At 37.2% G+C, this 20,307-nt stretch overlaps 1 long non-coding RNA gene across 1 annotated transcript in view; it reads right to left on the bottom strand.

Moving 5' to 3' along the window:
* LOC125174574 (uncharacterized) overlaps positions 1–17,905 on the bottom strand; it is a 39,445-nt gene extending 21,540 nt beyond the window's left edge. Inside the window, exons 1-2 of the long non-coding RNA XR_007155453.1 lie at positions 17,844–17,905; positions 1,227–1,604 (exon numbers count right to left, since the gene is read on the bottom strand). This is a non-coding gene — a long non-coding RNA (uncharacterized LOC125174574). The remainder of the gene's footprint in view (positions 1–1,226; positions 1,605–17,843) is intronic.
* Positions 17,906–20,307: the final 2,402 nt, after the last annotated feature.

Here is a 20,307-nt window from a genome sequence, read left to right on the forward strand (position 1 = left end):
AAATCAAATAAAAACATTCTAATGGGTTTAACTGAGCCCAGATGTTCTTATGAAAAACAAGCAAAAAGGAAATAAAAAGTTGCAAACTCACCATATATTATAGTTTCCTTTACAACAGATACATTGTTATCACATATTAAATAGCATAGGAATGCTTTCCTTCTTAATAAATATTAAAAGCATTCAATTGGAATACTCTTTTAATTTCATATATAAAACATGTAACTTTTTCTACTAGATTCCAGATTGGTTAAAGCAAGAAACCTAATAGATGGTGTTTAGATAAAAGCCAAATAAACTTTTGAATATGAGTTCATAATTTAAGTGAGATGCTATTACAAATGTATATATAAGTATTGAAACTGGTCAGTAGCCTGCTAAAAGAATGCAGTTCATATGTGTGTGTAAAGCAAGGGGCTGCTGTTGAAGAAAAACAGAGTTGTATTCTCTTCAAACTTTTTAAATTTTGAGATAATTGTAGATTCACATGCAGTTGTAAGTACCAATATAGAGAGATCTCATGTATGCTTTACCAATTTCTTCCAATGATAATATCTGGTGGGACTGTAATATAATATCACAACCATTATAATGACATTGGTGGAATCCACAGATTTTATTCAAATTTCACTTGTGCTTGTGTTTGTGTGTATTTAGTTCTATTCAGTTTTATCACACCTGTAGGTTTGTGTACCCACCAGCACAGTCAAGATGCAGAACACTTCCATCATTTAAGGATCCCTATGTCACCCTTTTATAGCTGTGAATCATTTTCATTTCCCAAATGATGGAAGTCAAAATGAAAATGAAAGAAAAAGACTTTAAGGAAAATGAAAAAGGTAACAAACTAGGAGGAGAATTAGTACGACACAAAAGAAGACAACAGGAAAGAAACATAGATAATGAATGCCTTGACCTGGTTTTCTCCCAGAAAGCAGAGCCTTGAACAAAAACTCATATATAAGTCATTAATTTGGGGAACTGATACCAAGGAATCAGAATAAGATACTGGGAAGACTAAGACACAGAAGGTGGAAAAGTCAATTGAACTGTCTGACTTTCAAGCAGATCACCACTGAGGGTAAATGGAGTTTGATCCTGCTGGGACACTAAAAGGAATGATGTAGAATGCCCCCACAGAATTCACCAGCAACGGGACAGAAGGGTGAGTGCCCCACTGGCCAAAGGCTGGCCGGGGCATTAATTCCATACTTCTAGATAGTCACATGCCACGGTCAGAGCCAAGCAGATCCTACGGAGAGCCCTGCCACAGCATCTGAGAAGGTCCAGGACAACTATTCACACGTGGTGCCGCCGAGAACGATACAGTAGAGTTAATCTTGGAGAAACTGGTTGACAGAGTGAAGGATGCAGCATATAGTGGACTGAGCAGAGCTGAGGTGGCGTGAGAAGCGTCGGACACCCCGAGTTTCATAGATGAAACAAGACAGCCACGGCTTACTTATAAGCAAACTCCTCTCAGACGGGACCCCAATCACACTTCAGTGACTTCCATCAAGTGACTCGGAAAGTCTCTGATAAATTCCTCTAAAGTGTCTTCCTTAAGGAATTGTTCAAGTAGACTTTACTGTAGATTCTCCTTTCTGGAAAGAAATCAACACGAAACAATTAAAAGTGAATAAGCACGAAGCTCTGTTTTGCTGGTAGTTTGTAAAATGCTTTTAAAAAGACCGGCAGTTTTGGGGCACCTGGGTGACTCAGTCGGTTGAGCTTCCGACTCCGGCTCAGGTCACAATCTCACGGTTTGTGAGTTCGAGCCCTGCATCAGGCTTTGTGCTAACAGGTCGGAGCCAGGAGCCTGCTTCGGATTCTGTGTCTCCTTCTCTCTCTTTCTCTGTCTCTGTCTCTCTCTCTGCTCCTCCCCAGCTTGTGCTCTCTCACTCTCTCAGAAATGAAGAAACATTAACAAAAATTTTTTTAAAGGACCAATAGTTTTTTAATGGAGGAAAAGATGACAGAACTGATTTCAAAATCTTCTTGAGGTCAAACCAAATTATTAGAGTCTCCTGTCACCGAATAATTTAAATTATTTGGTTTTATGTTTTTGCCTAACAAACAACTATTATGAGACAATTAAACTAAATAAAATCAAATTTAAAATTATCAAGAGGTTGGTTGGTTGGTCAGACATGAATTTTAAGGCTCCTCAGGACACGTATCACACAGCGTAAACTAAAATTTTACTGAATTACTTACGTTGGCAATGGTTGGGGTGTGGAGGGGTTGTTTGTGCTGAGGTCAAATAGAGGCAACTGATTGACGGTTTCTCTTGATATATTAGATTCAGGTAGTTCTGGCCCTTGAAGTCAGTTAAAGAATCAGGCTATTTTTGAGTACAATAGAATTTCAAAGACTTCAGAGTGAAAATACTACCAGGTTGAAGTTTCTCTGTACTACTTTTCATGCTCTAATCATAAATTCTTCCTTATTTACAAATAGTGTGAGTAGACTGATCAGTAGGTGACCATATAACTTCCCATCACCCTGGATCCTTTAGAGGGTAAAAAGGGAAATGAATAATTCTAATTATTCTAAGTAAACAACTGTAAGTTGGTACTGTTCTGGGTAAACTAAATGTGTTACCCTACTTAGAAAGGCTCTGAGAGAATCTTTAAAAGCATCTCTCTTGTTTGTCTTTTCTAAGCCATAAGACAAGTGAGAATCATAATAATCACCATTATCGACAACGGTATTCATGGTTGAACCCAAGAGATGCTGGGTTAGATGTTGAGCTGACAGAAGCTAGTGGCAGATAATTACAAATAAACCAAAATGAACACTGTTTACCTGGGTAATACTGAACATTCACAAGGCCCTTAGGAACCCCAAAGAAACTGCAAGACTGCCTCACTGGAAGCTTTGTCTGATAGAAACCAAAGTAGCTTGAATGTCAAGTACTCAGACAAAGCTAGGACCTAAGAGCCAATGAATCCAAAGAATTGAGAGACCTTGTGATTCCTGCAGCACTGGAAAGTTATAGAATTATGCTTCCTGACATGGTATCCTTCTAATCAGTAGAACCTTAGACAGTGGGGTTGAGAGACCAAAGAAGGCACAGCTCGGGTCAAATAACTAGGGCATTGAACTAGGGCAATGTTCAAGGAACTCATTATTCCTGCTCCAGGCTAAGACATGTGAGTGTGCTGAACAGGCCATTAATTTGGTGCTCCTTTATTATTACTGTTGTAGTCAAAAAAGAAAAAGACAAAAAAGAAAAAGAAAGAAAACAACCAAACAACAACACATGAGATTTATTCAAAAACATTTTAAGTGTACACCAGAATATTGTTAACAGTAAGCCCAATAAAATATATCATATCTCTAGAACTTTCTTATCTCGCATGACCAAAACTGTATTCTCATTGAATAGCAACTCCCTATTATTCGTTCTCACAGCCCCAACAGCCAACATTTCTACTTTCTGTGTCAATGAATTTGAATTTAGATCCCTCATTTAAATGATTATTTCAAACTATTGTTCAACAGTTGTTTAGAATGAAAACTAAATGATGAATTAAAGAAAGACAAAGAAAGAGGAACCTCTTGTTCTCTGCCTATCTCCCTGTGGTAGACTGAATAACCTGCCCCCAAGTGTCCGTGTCCTAATCCCACAACCTGTGAATATGTTATTTTTACATGGCAAAAGGCACTTAGCAGATCTATCTAAGGAGAGGATTTTAAGAGTATTTCTGCATTATTCAGACGGGCTCAATGTAATCACGAGAGGGAAGCAGGAGTGTCAATCAGAGAACGTGATACAACAAAGGGAGAGGAGATGTGATGACAGAGCAGAGGTTGGAATGTCGCCACTGCTGGCATCTGGCAATTGGAAAAGGCGAGGAAACAGACTGTCCTCCAGACGCAATTAATACAGCCCTGCCAACCAATTTTAAACGTCTGACGCCCAGAACAATAAGATACTATATCTGTTCTATTTGAAGTCACCAAGTCTGTAGTCATTTGCTACGGCAGCAGGAACAGCAGCAAACTTTAGCGAGACTGACCCCAAATTTGAAAACCTCACTCAGCAAAACTAAATACCTGTGGTTAGTAGTATTGAAAAGATGCAATACAGCATCTTAACCTCACCTGAGCACTCTGACCTCACCAGATCTGGTGAGACTACTGACCTCTCCACATTATCAAAGTTGACATCATTAAATGTACAGACTTCTCATGAAAAGAGTGATTTGAGCACATTTCCTATTTCTCCCAATATTCCTGGTGATATTTTAGAACCCAGTTGTGTTTTCACGCCCCCAGGAAACTTAGGCAATGCCAGGTGGATCTGATCCTTAAACTTCCAGGGTTGGAAAGTTACTGGGTAGCCTATGCTTCCTGCCAGAGTATTTTTTTTTCTACTTTATGACAGATGCTATGAAACAGAAGAAGATTTCTCAAAAATCAAAGATAGAGGTTCTTATTTATCATCACCTCCTCCTCTCCTAAACAGGGTAATCATTGCAGAGGTCGTTAGACAGGGTCAGATCAGAACTAGAGAGGAACTCAAATGCCATCTTCTCAGTGAGTCTTGCACCAACACTCTTGTTTATACATTTCAACTCCTGTGTCCCTTGCCTTGTTTTCCTTTCTCTGTGTCCCTTAGCACATCTGCCCTTCCAACTCACTACATTTTTTTTTTCATTTATTGTGCTTGTGGAGTATTTTCCATCTTCCCATGCTAGAATATAATGCACTAGATTAAGATGTTTATCAAGGATCATTGATGTACCCAAAGACCTATACAGTCTCGTCTGTACAGTAACTGTGGCCCGTATACTGACCGTTCTGCTTCACCTCTGAATACAATTCCTAAAGGTAACTTGGTATTGTGAACCCTTTTGGGTGAGGGTAAGTAAAGGTGACTCTGGGTCCCTGTAACTGGATTATTCCAGAAAGGCTTCTCTGAAGCCGTTTAATCTTGCTGCCGGCCCAAACAGGAGTAAGAATGTATATATAGACCATTGACAGCTGTCTGAGAGTTAACTCCCCCTGTCTACAAAGTCTCTGCCCCACTCACAACACAGTCTGAGGTTTACCTGTGCAGGATGTACCTGCTTTGGTAGCACATGGACTCTGGGCCTAGGCCACTGCACGATTAGTCAGAGAAGGGAAATTAGCTCAGGGATGGTCTGAGAGAAATGTTTCTTAGTAGAGGAAATCTATACTGAATATTGCCTGACCAGCCCATTTTTTAAGAAACAATGAATATCAAACAAATGGGGGAAATGTTTAGAAAACGAAGTAGAGAAACAACAAAAGGACACTCGTAGGCAAGGCAATAAGTAGGATCAGGAAGCAGACAGAAGACAAGTCACAACGATTGGCAAAAGCTATCAAAGCAGAAATCGGAGTGTTTAGTAACCATAAGTTTGAAACACCAGAGCATGGGTTAGGAGAGCCTTACCACTGAAGGAGTAGCTTCCAGAGCTATGATTGTGTCTGTCAGGTTACTGTTAGCTACTATATCCTGGATGATGGTGGGGCTGTGCTCTGGAAAGCTCTCTATGAGGCCACTCAGGTTGACTTCTGTCTCCGTTATCGTTGTTCTTACTAACAAGTATGCAGCTTAGGACAAAAACTCAAGTAGAATTTTTAATTACTGTTTATAATAACTGAGGTTATTTCTATTTCTCGCCTCCATTTGGTTGGATGGTGGAAATTTCAACCAAGTCAATTTCTAATCCTCATCCACACTCTTTCCCTGGGGTTGTATCAAATTCCAGGAAGCTTATGTGAAGCAAAGATCTTGGCAACACTCGGTGTGGGTGCATAAGTGATAACAGTGAAGGGTGGATAGGAACTCACCTTCACTAACTTAGGCTGATAAACATGTATGTGTGCATGTACAGAGAGCATGTATATGTACATGTGTTTTTGTGCATGTATAGAGATCCTTGGATCCTGGATCCACAAAATCTTGAATTCCAAGATCTTTTCACATCTCTCAGCTACTTCTAGGCATCTTTCACTCCTCAAGCCTTGGTGCCAAGGCCACATTCTTAGAGTCATCATAAGCCTTTTATCATCACAGTCTCTCTACAATGTTGAGACTCTACCTTGGAGAGGTGGTACATTTTCTTTCTGCTCTTACATTCTCTAAATGCATAAAGGCATTTGACTGCACCTTCCCTCACCAATCCTGGGCCTGACTACTTTACAGGGGAGAGGGGTGGTGATTTCAGTGCCTGTTTCCAGAAAACCACAGCATCTTTTCCATATTCACAACTGTCTGCCTTAATCCTGCTAACCCAGGGCATCATTTTCCTGATTCAAGCACAGGAAGCCTTCATCAAAATAGACCCTAAAATATGTTATTCAAGCTCAGAAACTTATCCATAACTCCCTTCCTCCATGGACATTAGAGTTTAAAGCAAAGACCAGTAAGAACTGGCTCTATATTCTGATATGTCGTCCCTTCCCAGAGATGATGGAGGTAGAAAAACCCAATTACCTGAATGAGACAAAGGATACAACAATGCTGAAGGAAGAACTTTGATAAATATTTCAGGATAATATGCTGAAATATTCATATTAAAATATGGAAAACTAGGTAACCTGAATACTGTGAGTTTCCTAATATAAAAAAGGCTCAACCAATCTCAGATGAAATAAGTTTGCCCTGTAAATCTCTGTAGAAATTTCAGTGTGCACAGTATATTATTATGTCTGTTTTTTCTATGGGTATGCAATTTTTCACATAAGGCTTCCAAAACCGGATCAGTTATACATGCATACTTAATCTGAAAAAGCAAATTAATATGTATTTAGTACCAAAAATAAAGTGTATCAAGGTCATGAATAATTGTATAACTATTTAATATTATCTTACACTTGCATCTGTGACGATAATTTTTGCAGGCAATATAACCCTCTCACATTCCAGAGTTTGAGAAATCATTAAAATAGCTTCAATGAAATATTAACATTGTACATTGGCATTTACAAAGCACTCCTTAGTATATTGCTGCAGTCAAATTTTATAGGAGAAATTGACTGGGAACTTTAAGTGAATCAATTTTAAAGTGTTAAATCTTTCTTCTTCCCTAAAATGAAGGATGTGCATGGGAGTGAGCTTGGTGCCCCAGTGCTCGCTGCAGTAGTAACTTTACGGCGACTAAACCGTTAGAGTAATTTCTGAAGCTACAGAGATTTACCTTTCACCTTGAAAGACTTATTTGATATACCAGGCATCAAATCCTGTCTTGATTCTACTCCAGAGGCAGCTATATTTCAATCTGTGAACTGTTTTAGCAATCTTTGGTGGGCTTACACATATGATCTGGAGAACTGTTTATTGCATGTGAAAATACTCGTTTTTTAGTGGTTTCCGCTATGATTGGTTTTTCAAGTAATACTTCTATTGGAGTCAGAGATTTCCTGTCTTCTCTTTGTTGATGCTTTTTGTAATATGGCTGCAGCATTACTTTGTATTCCAAGAAAACATTCCGTTTCTCTAGAGTTTTCCTCTTTCTCCCTAGTTACATGGCAACCATATTCAAAACTTAAACACTTCATCAAGACTCTAACACCTTGCCAATCCAGGTCTGGAAAGACAACCATGTTTTGTTTCTTTGTTTTTTAAAGCTTATTTATTTTGAGAGACAGAGCAGAGGAGAGGCAGAGAGAGAGGAAGAAGAGAGAGAGAATCTCAGGCAGATTCTGTGCTGTCACCACGGAGCCCGATGCGGTGCTCAAACTCACAAACCATGAGATCATGACCTGAGCCAAAGTCAGACGCTTAACTGGCTGAGTCACCCAGGTGTCCCCAGCAGCCATGTTTAAATCAACAAAATCTAAAGTGAAAAAAGAAAAGGAAAGGAAAGGAAAGGAAAGGAAAGGAAAAACGGACTTTACCTACCCCAGAGATTTGTTGTGTATCTTCTTTCTTAAAACACAACTTCTTTCTGTCACTCCAGAATTACAGGTTAACTGAGAAATATATTAGTCTAATAACTATCATGATGATATTTTTTTAAAAAGGGAGTTGCAATTTGTACACTGTTTTTAGTGCTAATATCAATGAAAGAAATTAATTTTGTATTCATGACCATGAAATATGGCTATTCAGGTGTATTTATGGCATAATTGTTTCTCTAAAATTAAAATGTTATCTATCTCATTAAATCTAATGAATCACTATAATGAATATTTCCACATGTAATTATAATGGAGAGGACAAAGAGAGTAGAGAAAAATAAAGAAATGAAGGTAGTTTACTTTCTTCTACAGCTAATTTCTTTCCTTACCCTACATTGTCTTATTGTTTTGTATTATTTCCTTTTTTTATGATGTTAACCATAATACTAGATTCACTTCATTCTTGTTTTGTTTTTTGTTGTTGTTTTTCTTCTTTTTTTTTTTTGTGATTCTCTGTCTCCTCTATGTGCATGTGTGTTCTTGTGGGGGTGATGGGGAGACAGAGAGCCAAAGATATATTTGACCCAGATACTGAATGCTCATTCTCAAAGAATGGGGCCAGTATGAGGGAATTCTCTCATGTCCCATGATTTTAGAGCAGATTTGAAAGTGACAGGAGTGTAAGGAAGTTTTATTGTACCCCAAAATAACCATTTTTTTTATTGTGTGGAAATTTCATATTATATATGATAATGTTATTCAACCTATGACAATAACCTAAAATGTTCCTCATATACATTAGTATAGATCCTATCAGGCTCTCAAAAACATAATTTGGTGAGAGCAGCAGGTGTACAAAATAACTGTGCTCCCAAGAGCAACCAAACTGGCCGTGAGGGTAGAAATTGAGATAATTCCTGCAGCATGAATGAAGGGAATGTAGCAATGCTCATATGCCTAAGGGTCTGGTTGGGCACTGAGGTGAGTTGAGAATATTAATTTGATGCTGGCCTTGTCCAGTTTATTTGCATTTTGCTAAACAACTAAGTAGGAATATCAAACAAACTAGTACATGCAGGTGAATAAGAATCTGATAAAAGCTTCCACTGGAGATCCACCTATTCATGGTCTTAGAAGCAATTCCTTAGAACAATCCCAGGAATGTGGAACTAGGATCCCCTCTGCTGAGTCCACCATCCATCGAGTGTGCCCCTCCTCTAGTGACAGGTTCTAATCATGTTTCCATTTCAGTGTATTTCCTGCCCTTTTCAGGGTCTAAGATTTGTCATACGTTCCCAATTTACCGTTCAAATCTAGCTAGTTGCTCTGAAAGTAGCTCATCTTGTCCTAAAGTAGCTTAATGGCCTGAGGGTTATGCTCAATCTGAAGGGTTAACAGGATAGGGTAGAAAGATGGGGGGCTCATGGACTCAGGACACCCTGATCTTTAGCCTTATTCTGATGTCTTTTCTTTGGACACGGTCTTCTTTGGTGTTCTTTTGCCTTTAGCTACCTTTTCTAATGTGTATGCTACCATCACTTTAACAATATTTAAGAGTGATGGCAATGGGTTCAAGAGTCATAATTTATATTAAAAATGTGTTGGACTTTTAACTACATTTTTCAAATAAAAAACGTGTAAGCAAAAAAAAAAGTGCGCTAAGGGAGGTATTGCTTTCCGCGGAATTTCTTTTCCTTGGACCTAGTGTTGAAGCTAGTAATTCATAATCGCGCTTACAATTTCCAAGATGGCAAAAGTTGAGTATTAGAATCAGAGTAATATGTTGATATACTAAGGTGAATTACTAGCTTTAACACTAGGTATGCAAAAGAAATTCCATGGAAGCAATGCCTCTGTTATCTCATCCACTTTTGTACATACATACATACATATGGTATATCTTGTTTTCCGTGTCACAGTAAAATCAAGGAAATATCATATATTTTATATTTGAAGCTGATACATATTTAAATCCCCATTTAAAAAAAGTAGCTCCCCAAACTAAAATTTGAGGATAAGTTTTTTACCTGACAAAGACCGTCCTACTGTCCATACTTTATGGCATGTAGAATTCAAAAATTGCAAGCCAATGGTAGATACGCTGCCTAGTCAAGAAGCAGACTGAGTCAATGGAACAGATTCCATATCTTATTTTTTTTCTTTTACAGACTCAAAGCTATTGTGACACCTCCCTAATTGAAATAGTTCCGAGCAAGATCAATAGTCTGGGAATTCATTTACAAGTGGTTCTGAGGGAGTGCAGAGGCTGGAGAAAGGAAATACTTTTTACTGCACTCAAGTTTCTAGCTTTGGTAACTAGGTGAATGAAGCAATTAGATTATATAGAGAATGACAGAGGAGCCAAATGAGAAATTCAGAGTGGAGGGTAATTCAGCCTGAAAATGTCAAGTCCAAGTGAAAGATGAAAGTTGGTATTTATGATAAACTGCTATAGATTTAGATCTAGAATGTAACAGGTAATTGTTGGTACTCTATATTTTTTGGAGAAGCATGCAGTTAAGAGTTCACAAATGCTTTTTAGAACAAATTTTAAGAAATATATACATATCCTTTAGTTATAAACTATGATTACAGTATTATGATTGCATGTTTAGAAATAAAATCATGTCTTAAGGTCTAAATCTGTATTATCCAATGTTTTGAAATTTCTTATTCTTTACATTTTAGGTTCTTCCAATCTGATAAGACTACCCTACAACTAGAGCACCTGCTCCATTTGTAATTAACTAACTTCTTTTTTGGCCATTGATTTACCTTTCTTTTTTTTATTTTTTTATTACGTTTTATTACATTTATTTTTGAGAGGCAGAGAGAGACATAGCACGGCGGGAGAGGGGCAGAGAGAGAGGGAGACACAGAATCCGAAGCAGGCTCCAGGCTCTGAGCTGTCAGCTCAGAGCCCGACATGGGGCTCGACCCCAGGAACTGTGAGATCATGACCGGAGCCGAAGTCAGGCACTCAACCGACTGAGCCACCCAGGCGCCCCACCTTTATTTTTTTTTTAATGTTTGTTTATTTACTTTTGAAAGAGAGAGAGAGAGAGAAAGAGCAAGAGGGAGAGGGGCAGAAAGAGAGGGAGACAGAGAATCCCAAGCAGGCTCCACCTTGCCAGCATAGAGCTTAATGTGGGGCTTGAACTGAGCAACCAAACCCTGAGATCATGACCTGAGCTGAAATCAACAGTAGAATGCTCAACTGACTGAGCCACCCAGGCATGCCTCACCTTTCTTTCTCTTAATCTTGCCTTTCTCTCCTGTTCTCTGTTCTTTCTTGGACTTCTCTTGGTTTGATTATTTTTCAACATCCTGTTTTACTCTCCTGTTAGGCTGGTAGATTTACAAATTTTATAGGATTGTGAGATTCTTGTATTATGCTTTTAAGAGATTACCCAGAAATTATAACATACATCCTTGATCAATCAAATCAGACAGTGATCTTTAACCCTTTAATTCCATTTATCTTTCTCCTGACTTATATTCTACCTGTCGTGTGATTGAATCCTCTTTTAGTCCCCCAAGATGTTGTCGACATAGTCTTTAACAGACAGTATATTCATTCATATTTGTTGATATATTTGCCATTTCCAATGTTCTTCTTTCAAACTTGCATCTTCAACCTTTCATTGATTACTATTGTTATTCCCTCTTAAAAATATAGTTCTTTAATATGGTTCTGCTAACGACAAATCATCTTCGATTTTATTTTCCTGAAAATGTCTCTTCTTTAATTTTCACACTTTTAATGATATTTTGATGGGTTCAGAATTCTCAGCCGGCAGATTTGGCTTTTTACCCTTTGAAGACATCATTCTGCTGTCTCCTAGCTTCCCCTGCTTCTGGAAGGGATTCCATGTAATCTTCCTGTTGTGCCTTTGAAAGTATTGTGCCTTTTTGCTCTGGCCTCTTTTAAGATTTCTTAAAGTGGACATGTTTTACACATCTTGAGTGCATGCTTTCTAGTTCATAATTAATTTGGGGAAGAGTAAAACAAAGGCTTTTAGTTGATTCTTAGCAATAATCTGTCTTGTTTTCAATAAATGAGAGAGATCAACCTAAAGTCATGATATTCCCATGATATACCCAGAAGTACCAGGCTGACTCCTAACAGCACTGTTCTCTGGCCACGAGACTGTTTGTATTTTCTATCCTCTTTTATCATATTTATGGAAGGAGTTTATGCAGAGTTACTGTATCATTATTCATACCAACCCGATTTCATCATGTCATTATTTATCATTATTTACATCAACATTATTTATATTAACAATTATTACACCTGGACAAGGCTTCTCTCAAATGAAATGTATTGAACATTTTCTCAAATAATATTGGTCAAATAAATCAAAATGTATGTTTTCTCTTTTTGATATGTTTTTTTACAAATTCTGGTCATTGTTTATAATTTAAAAAATTTTTGAGAGAGAGAAAGAGAGATAGAGTGCAAGGGAGGGGCAGAGGGAGAGGGAGAGAGAGAATCTTAAGCGGCCTCCACACTCAGTACTGAGTCTGAGGTGGGGCTCTATCCCATGACCCTGGGATCATGACCTGAACCCAAATCAAAAGTTGAATGCTCAACCAACTGAGCCACCCAGGTACCCCAATTAAATTATCTTCAATTAAATATGAGCCATTCCTATATGCCTTCTAGGTTATTATAACTTAAGTCTCTGATTATAAAACAATTCATACATGAAATACCCAACTTGCTGAAGGGTGTTCATTACCAACTATTTGAGAAGGAAGGAATGGGATTTTGAGCATGTTCATGATCTGACTTTCCTCTGTACCCTCTGTGTGCTTTGTCATATATAGGTGAGCCCTTACCTGTGTGTGGTGTGTGTTAGTTTCTAATAAATATTTAAAAGGTTTTTTGAGAATTCTGCCATAAACTTTAGCTTCCCTGATATAAAGGACATGTAGGAACCAAGTTAAACTGTCAGTATATAATACAGTCACTTCAACATACATTTCACTTAACCATATAGACATGTTTATTAAAGATAATTCCTTAATATGTTTATATAATGTATACATGTTATTCAAACACAAAGAAAATAATTAGATGTATAGAAGCACAGGCCTACAGAGTTGACTCAAATATAAATTGTAAAGACCCACCTTTTACTCCATCTGTCTTCAATGCTAGACTTTCCTCTATAATGAATCAAGTCCAATAAGCAAATACTAACTGATACATAACAACAATTATCATATATTTAATGCCTACATCTAACATTTTTTTCTTCTAAATCCTTAGGTCCTGATGTCTGGCAGTCTCTGAATCTTAATGTCCCCCGTTGCGAGGTTTATGACATCTCCCAGAATTTCCCTACGAGTGATTATTTTCTAACCATTGATTTCACTACAGTAACTATAATTATCATATTTGGCATGTCAATCCCCAGCCAAGAGCTGTCCACACTGATTTTTCTTACAGCTTTCCTTTTTCTAAATGACTGTCTCCCTTACCATTTCTATCACCATAGGGCCATATTCTAAACTGAGATAACCGAAATAGTTTTTCCAATCTATTGTTGCTAGTTTATCACATATGCTGTAGCTTTTTCATAGATTGTCAATTTTTTGTTTGGGTTAAAACAAAGTTCTGCCGCAATATAAGTGCATAATGCTTGACAGAGTAAGTAGTTAGGTCTCAGAGAATGGGAGAACTCTTTCTAGATCAAGAGATCATGTACCGCATGCCCTGAATATTTGTTTTAGGTGAGCAGGAAAAGGTAACCTTTATTTCCAAAATTGTTTCTCTGACACGAGGAATTCTTCACCCAAGAAGAGTACAGTTTATTCATTATTTTAAAATAGCTTATTTTTTCCCCATGCTTGCTCAGTTTTTAGACCTTGTGTGCCTGATGTAATTAAATATAAATTATATTAAGTTTAATAAGTTTTTTGGGCTTGAGCATCAGTTTAGAAGCATGAACTATCCGGTGTTCTTGAGTTTAGTCACTAAGAATTTCCAGCAGTATTATAGGAAATCACTGACATGCACATTTCTCAAAGACCAGAGCCTTATTGTTAGTTAACATTTAACTCAGCAAAATGTTGGTACTTCAATTATGTAAAAAATCATTGATCGAGAAATGATGAATTGGAGTCAGAAACATAAGTATGTGTGTAGTCACTATTAAGCAGTTACTGAATATCTTATCTAAATGTTAAGGGCTTTTTTTGTATAATGATTACAAATTTAGAAAGGTTACTAGTGAACTCTAAGATCTAAAAAACAGTTCCATTAAAAGGAATAAGGACTTCACAGAATACATGGATACAATACCTGGAATTTTGTTAAATTATGAAACAGTATCAGCCTCAGCCTCTCCCCAGGAGACACCATATAATGTCTGTTTCCCAGTGACAAACAAAATGTTTCCAGACATTTGTAAATGTCTCCTGGAGGGCAACACCACCCCAGATTGAGATGCATTGCTTTTAGATAAAAGTCAAGAAATGTTTTCTAAGTCCCTAGCATGTGGTTGAGTTTAACTTGTTAGCTTATCTAATATTAAGATACTTGACATAGTGTAGGTTTAACTAGTGCCTATATCTGCCTTTCAAAACAGGGAATTTTCTACAATGAGTGTCTGTCTAACTGTAAAATTCAGCTAATCCTTCCTGCCTGGACTAGTTCCTGTTCCAACAATTATCACATACCAGGAACACCAATCAATCTCTCCAGTGGCGGTTGGCCTTCTGCTTAACATCATATCCAGGTGTTACTTATTCTGCCCATTGCCAAAAACATCTCCTTAAAGCTCACTCACCTCCCTGAACACTTCTTACTCCATATGTCACCTCCAGGTATTTCTGCAACTTTCACAGTGCTTTCTCCCTTCCATTTTCTCCCTTATCCCTGAGTTTATACCTGTCAGGCAAGATTCACCACAACTGTGAACAAATGTGTTATCATCTTAGCTGGGCTGTAATTTATTTGAAGATAGCGATCGTTGGGTATTCAGTAATATGTCTTTCAGTGCCTATCACATACATTAGGAAATTGTTTCTCTAATAAACAAATGAAAGAGAAGCATTTCAGGGAGAGAAATAAAAACCCCGGACAACTCTGCACCTTCCATTACTCCATAAATTAGTCCTAAACTCACCTTCTGTTCTAATTCAAGACCAACCCCAGTCAATGAGTAAGCTAAAACACCCTCAGAATCACTATTTCTCAAGGGTATCCTTTCTTCCAAGCTGATGCAACCTGGAGCCGGGCTCCCTGGCTTGGTCTATATGAGTTCAGTTCCCACAGACCACGCGAACTTGCCAGGTGCCTTTGTGGAGAATGGAAACTGAACCACCACCACGGTCTGAGACCTTCTACACCCTACATAGAGGCCAAGGAGAACCGTATCTTGTCTTATTTATCTCCGTCATCACATTTTTGAAATTGTGCTATTTGATTGAGGCTATATGCCATTCATCTTCTTTTAAATATTCCACTTTAGTGGGGTAAAGTCCCACTTATAAGCATGACATAGTCATAATGACTTAGAACATTTTAATTTTGCATTATTTACTAAATGAAACCTCTTCATTACTCCAGGTGTATGCAATAATACATCAAAACTCACTTTAGATTATAGAACCATGTTAGCTGAAGATCTGATGTGCAAATCAATTCAAAACATAACCAAAAACATTTTTTTTATTTTAATGGTTTTTTTTTTAATTTGTTTTTGAGAGAGACAGAGACAGAATGTGAGTTGGGGAGGGGCAGAGAGAGAGGGAGACACACAATCTGAAGCAGACTCCAGGCTCTGAGCTGTCAGCACAGACCCCATAGAGGGACTTGAACTCAACAAGCCATGAGATCATGACCTGAGCAGAGGTTGGACACTTAACCAACTGAGCCACCCAGGCGCCCCTTAAACACATTTTTTATCTTTGCCTTACTTGTTTTGGTTTAAGCCAAAAGATGTCATAATCTTCTGGGAATGTTATGAAATCAGAAGGAATAAAATGCATAATATACATACTGTGTAATATCCATGAAGACTTACAATCTGGGTTTTAAAACATATTTAAATATCAAAGTGATATCAATTTTGAATAAATACAAAATCACCTTCTGTTTTTAAAAATTCCAGGTAGTAATTTAATTGAGTGTAGCTGAATTTATGATACTCAGCACACAACAATCTTAAGGGTGGTGAAGGTGTTCCTGTTGTGATATACTTTGATAATGATAATGGGAAGTGTTGACTCTCATAATAATCACTATTTTGATTCTGAAAAGCAATTCTCCAAAGGGACTTCCATTGTGACCTTATATTTTCTTTACATGTAGATTTATATTTGTTTCGATTATGACATAGCTGGTGAAACCTGGGACTTTCAAATGGTTCTTCTGAACATATGCAAGACTTGACACGTATCTGCAAAAGCCTCCACTATGTGACGAGTGAGTAATAGCCCTTTAATGCAGACATGTTCCTCTTAGTCGAAAAAATATTTGGATCAGTTGGTAATTTGAGAACTTATAATTTCCTACACTTGAATAATTTAATAATTTGAAAGTTCACTTCTAATTACCATAACTTGTCAAATAACTGGCACTTTGCATAAAATGAGCTAAAGCCTAGAGTGTCACTCCTGAGTCACTGGCTATGATCAGGAATGCCTAGTGAGGCTTTGAGTCCTGAAGTATATCAGTAATAGGAACACGACCAAGGGGCGTCTGGGTGGCTCAGTTGGTTAAGCCTCTGCCTTCAACTCAAGTCATGATCTCATAGTTTGTGAGTTTGAGCCCTGCGTCAGGCTCTCTGCTGACAGCTCAGAGCCTGAAACCTGCTTCAGATTCTGTGTCTCTGCCCTTCCCCTGCTTGTGCTGTCTCTCTCTCTCTCTCTCTCTCTCTCTCTCTCTCTCTCTCTCTCAAAGTTAAATCAACATTAAAAAAATTTAAATAAAAAGAACACGACTGAGAAGGGAGAATTTTATTAGCAGGCCACCAAGTCACTTCCTTCAATCAACAAGCCTGGATCCTGCATGAACACCACATTCCTTCTCACCTTTGTAGTTAAGAGCTGGGTAGGCATCTGCCTGCGATTCCTTTTTTTTGGGAGACAACGCTCCCCACATGCCTTTATGTGGTTAGAGCTTCCTAAGAATAGGAAATTCCTGCCAGGCCCTGCCTTACCCTAGCACCAAAGGAAGTTGCACGAGAGTAGAGAGTCACCATAAGACATCAATGCCCTTCTCCAGTTGTGCTTACATAAATCCCAGACTCCTCTCAAGAAAAGGTCCTACCCTCTACTGCAATAATCCCTTTAGATTTTTACAAAATTTATTTTGTTCAGGAACTTAATCAAAATTCTTGATTTTTCAGGATAAAGTGAAGGGGGGATATAGCACAGGTCCCTAGATTTCTTGGGTATGCAAAAGAAAGGGACTATCTAAAATCCATGTAAACTTTGATATAGATATCTATTAATAGGCTCCTAATATGAGCTTCTGGACCATAAAGTAGGTTTTTTAACTGATGGCTCAACAAAAAGACCACCAAAATAGCACACACAACACACACACACACACACACACACACACACACACACCCCACACACAATATGTATGTATGTGTGTGCGTGTATATATATATATATATATATATATATACGCACACACACACACACACACACACACACACACACACACATAGGCTTTCTGCTGACAGCTCAGAGCCTGAAACCTGCTTTGGATTCTGTGTCTCTGATATAAATAAATAAATTATATGTATGTATAATTTATTTATAAAAATATATATTTATTTATAAATAAATTTGTTTATGAATCTATATTTATATCTCAATATCTCTATATAAATGTGTTTGTGTGGTGTGTATCTAAATTTAAGTTCATTAGACTTACTGCAGTAAAGAAGAAAACTTATAGACAGACATCAGTAGTGTGTAAGAGAGGTACTTACAGTGAAGAGTCATTTATACATTTGGGGAGTCTGGGTCTATGTGGCTTAAGGAAGAATTTTCAAAGTGGGGAACAGATTGTGATTAAATAACACTTGTGACCTAATAATGTAGGTTTGGTAAACACAGAAAAGCTAGATTCTTGTAGGAAGCTCTGATTGTTGCCTCATGAGTGAACTGTTTGCCCAGGTGAACAATGTATTAATTTCATTGTGAGAGCTCTTGGCCCAGATGAACTCTTTGCCCAAATAAATTGGATTGCGAGAACTTCCTGAAACAGAACACAATTTTTGTGTTATTTAAATTGGTTTAATGATTTTCTGGGCAATGATTTCCTGAAACAAACAGATAATTCATATTTATATCTCTTTTCTACCTCAGTCCGTAGAACCAGACTTTTCCTTCTGTACACTAAAACAGCCAAACTAAAGTCAAGATTTTGGGACTTGCAGCAGAGACTACAGTATTATCTATTAGAAAACAATTCCTTATTTTTTTTTGTTCCAATATCATCCTCATATTGTAGAGGGGAGCAAATTGTCCAATTAAAAACCATACTCCATAAAATCCCAAAATGTACCTTCCCATTCAATCCACACTCACTCCTACCACAGGTGACAATTATCCTAATATGTAACAATATAAATTACTATTCTGTGGCTTTGAAATTTATATAATGGAATCATATTATTCTCTTGTGTCTGGCTTCGTTAATTCAACTTATCTGTGAGATCCACTTACATTGTTGCATGTAGTAATGGTTTATTCATTGTTACTTCTATACAGTGTCCCATTTCATGAATTAAAACAATATGTCTATCATTATATTGCTTAATGTCTTTCATCAGTTCAGGAAGGTCCTCAGCCTTCATCTCATCAAATAATTTCCCCTCCTCCTCCCCCCCACTCTCTCTCTCCTAGTTCTCAGATTCCAAGTATATGGACATTACATCTTTGAATATTTCCTCCTCCCATGTCTCTTATGCTCTGCTATGTTCTCTTGATTATTATGTTTTTCTCTCTCTTCATATGTCTAGTAAGTTTTATGGTATGCTAGACATTGTATATCAACTAATCATAAAGCTTGAGATGATATTTTTCCCCCAAAGGGTTTCTCCTTTTATTAGGTAGGTATGGTAAAGAGACAATTACCTCTAGCTGACCACGTATTAATCTGAGTCCAACAAGCACTGAACTTTTCTTAAGATCAGTCCACATCTACATCACTCTTGTTCTTCAAGCATGGCACTATCAGGCTTTTGATTGATTGTATAAGACTCTGTTCATTAAGTTATGAGTTTTTAAAGCTTTGATCTTTAGTCTTTAGCCTCCTTCCTGTGGAAGGTTCAAAAATTGGTAGACATCTTAAGGAATGATGCTCTGTAGGTTTATGTTAGGCCCTTCCCATAGCAGGTGTTTGATTCTTAAACAATGCAAGACTGTAAAAGATTTACCTCTTCTTTTGGCCCAGATCTAGTCTCCTTGCCCATTCCAGACCCTCAGAAATATTCCACAGTGAAAAATAATCTTGTTTTTGAAGTTCGTTTTGATTTCAGTCCAGCTCCATACAACTTCCAAAAGTCCTCTGGTTTCTCTTCCTCCAACAGAGACTCTGCCTGAGCCAAAGCTGATCCTCAGCCCTCATTTAAAATTGCCAAATGCAAAAAATAAAAAATAAAAATAAAATAAAATAAAATAAAATAAAATAAAATAAAATAAAATAAAATAAAATAAAATTGCCAAATGCTACCAAGAACCAAAATGGTCATCCACTATCAGTTTATCTTTAAAAAGCTTTTTTCTTTGGTGAATTTTAGAATTAATTCTATTCATTGTTTCCACAATTCTCCTGGTCTTTAAAATATTATCTTAACAGTTTATCCTTTTATTTTTTTCTAATTGTTGCAGCAGGAATAATGGCCACCTGTGTTCTACTGCATGCTACTGCAAGAAGTCCATCGTGAACTTTGATATTTTACCATTAAAATTCAGTCCAATGTATTTTGGATTACTATTTCTGTTCTGCTTTGGTCCTAGAGATTTTAGAAATATTTTGCATAAGTTTCCTACATATAGCATTTTTCAAATTATCTGTTTACTCCTGATTTTTAGCTTAATTCCACTGTCGTTGGAGAAAATATTCTGTACGGTTTCAAGACTTTAAAGTTTTGAGCAATACTTTATGTGCCAGTATAGGGTCGATCTTGATAAATGTTCCACGCACAGTTGAAAAGAGTTGCATTCTGCAGCTGTTGAAGGAAGATTTCTATATATGCCAATTTTATCACATTTGCAAATATTGTTACAAATCCTTAGTATACTTGCTAATTTTTCTGTTTCATAAGATATTGAGAGAGATATGTTAATGATATTTTTAGATTTACCAGCGTCTCTTGTCATCCTTTATGTATTTGAAGGTGTGTTTATTAGGTTCGTACAAAATTGGAATTGCATTATTTTGGTACA

The sequence above is a fragment of the Prionailurus viverrinus genome, chromosome A1 (assembly GCF_022837055.1).
Source record: "Prionailurus viverrinus isolate Anna chromosome A1, UM_Priviv_1.0, whole genome shotgun sequence".
In the NCBI taxonomy this organism is placed as follows: Eukaryota; Metazoa; Chordata; class Mammalia; order Carnivora; family Felidae; genus Prionailurus; species Prionailurus viverrinus.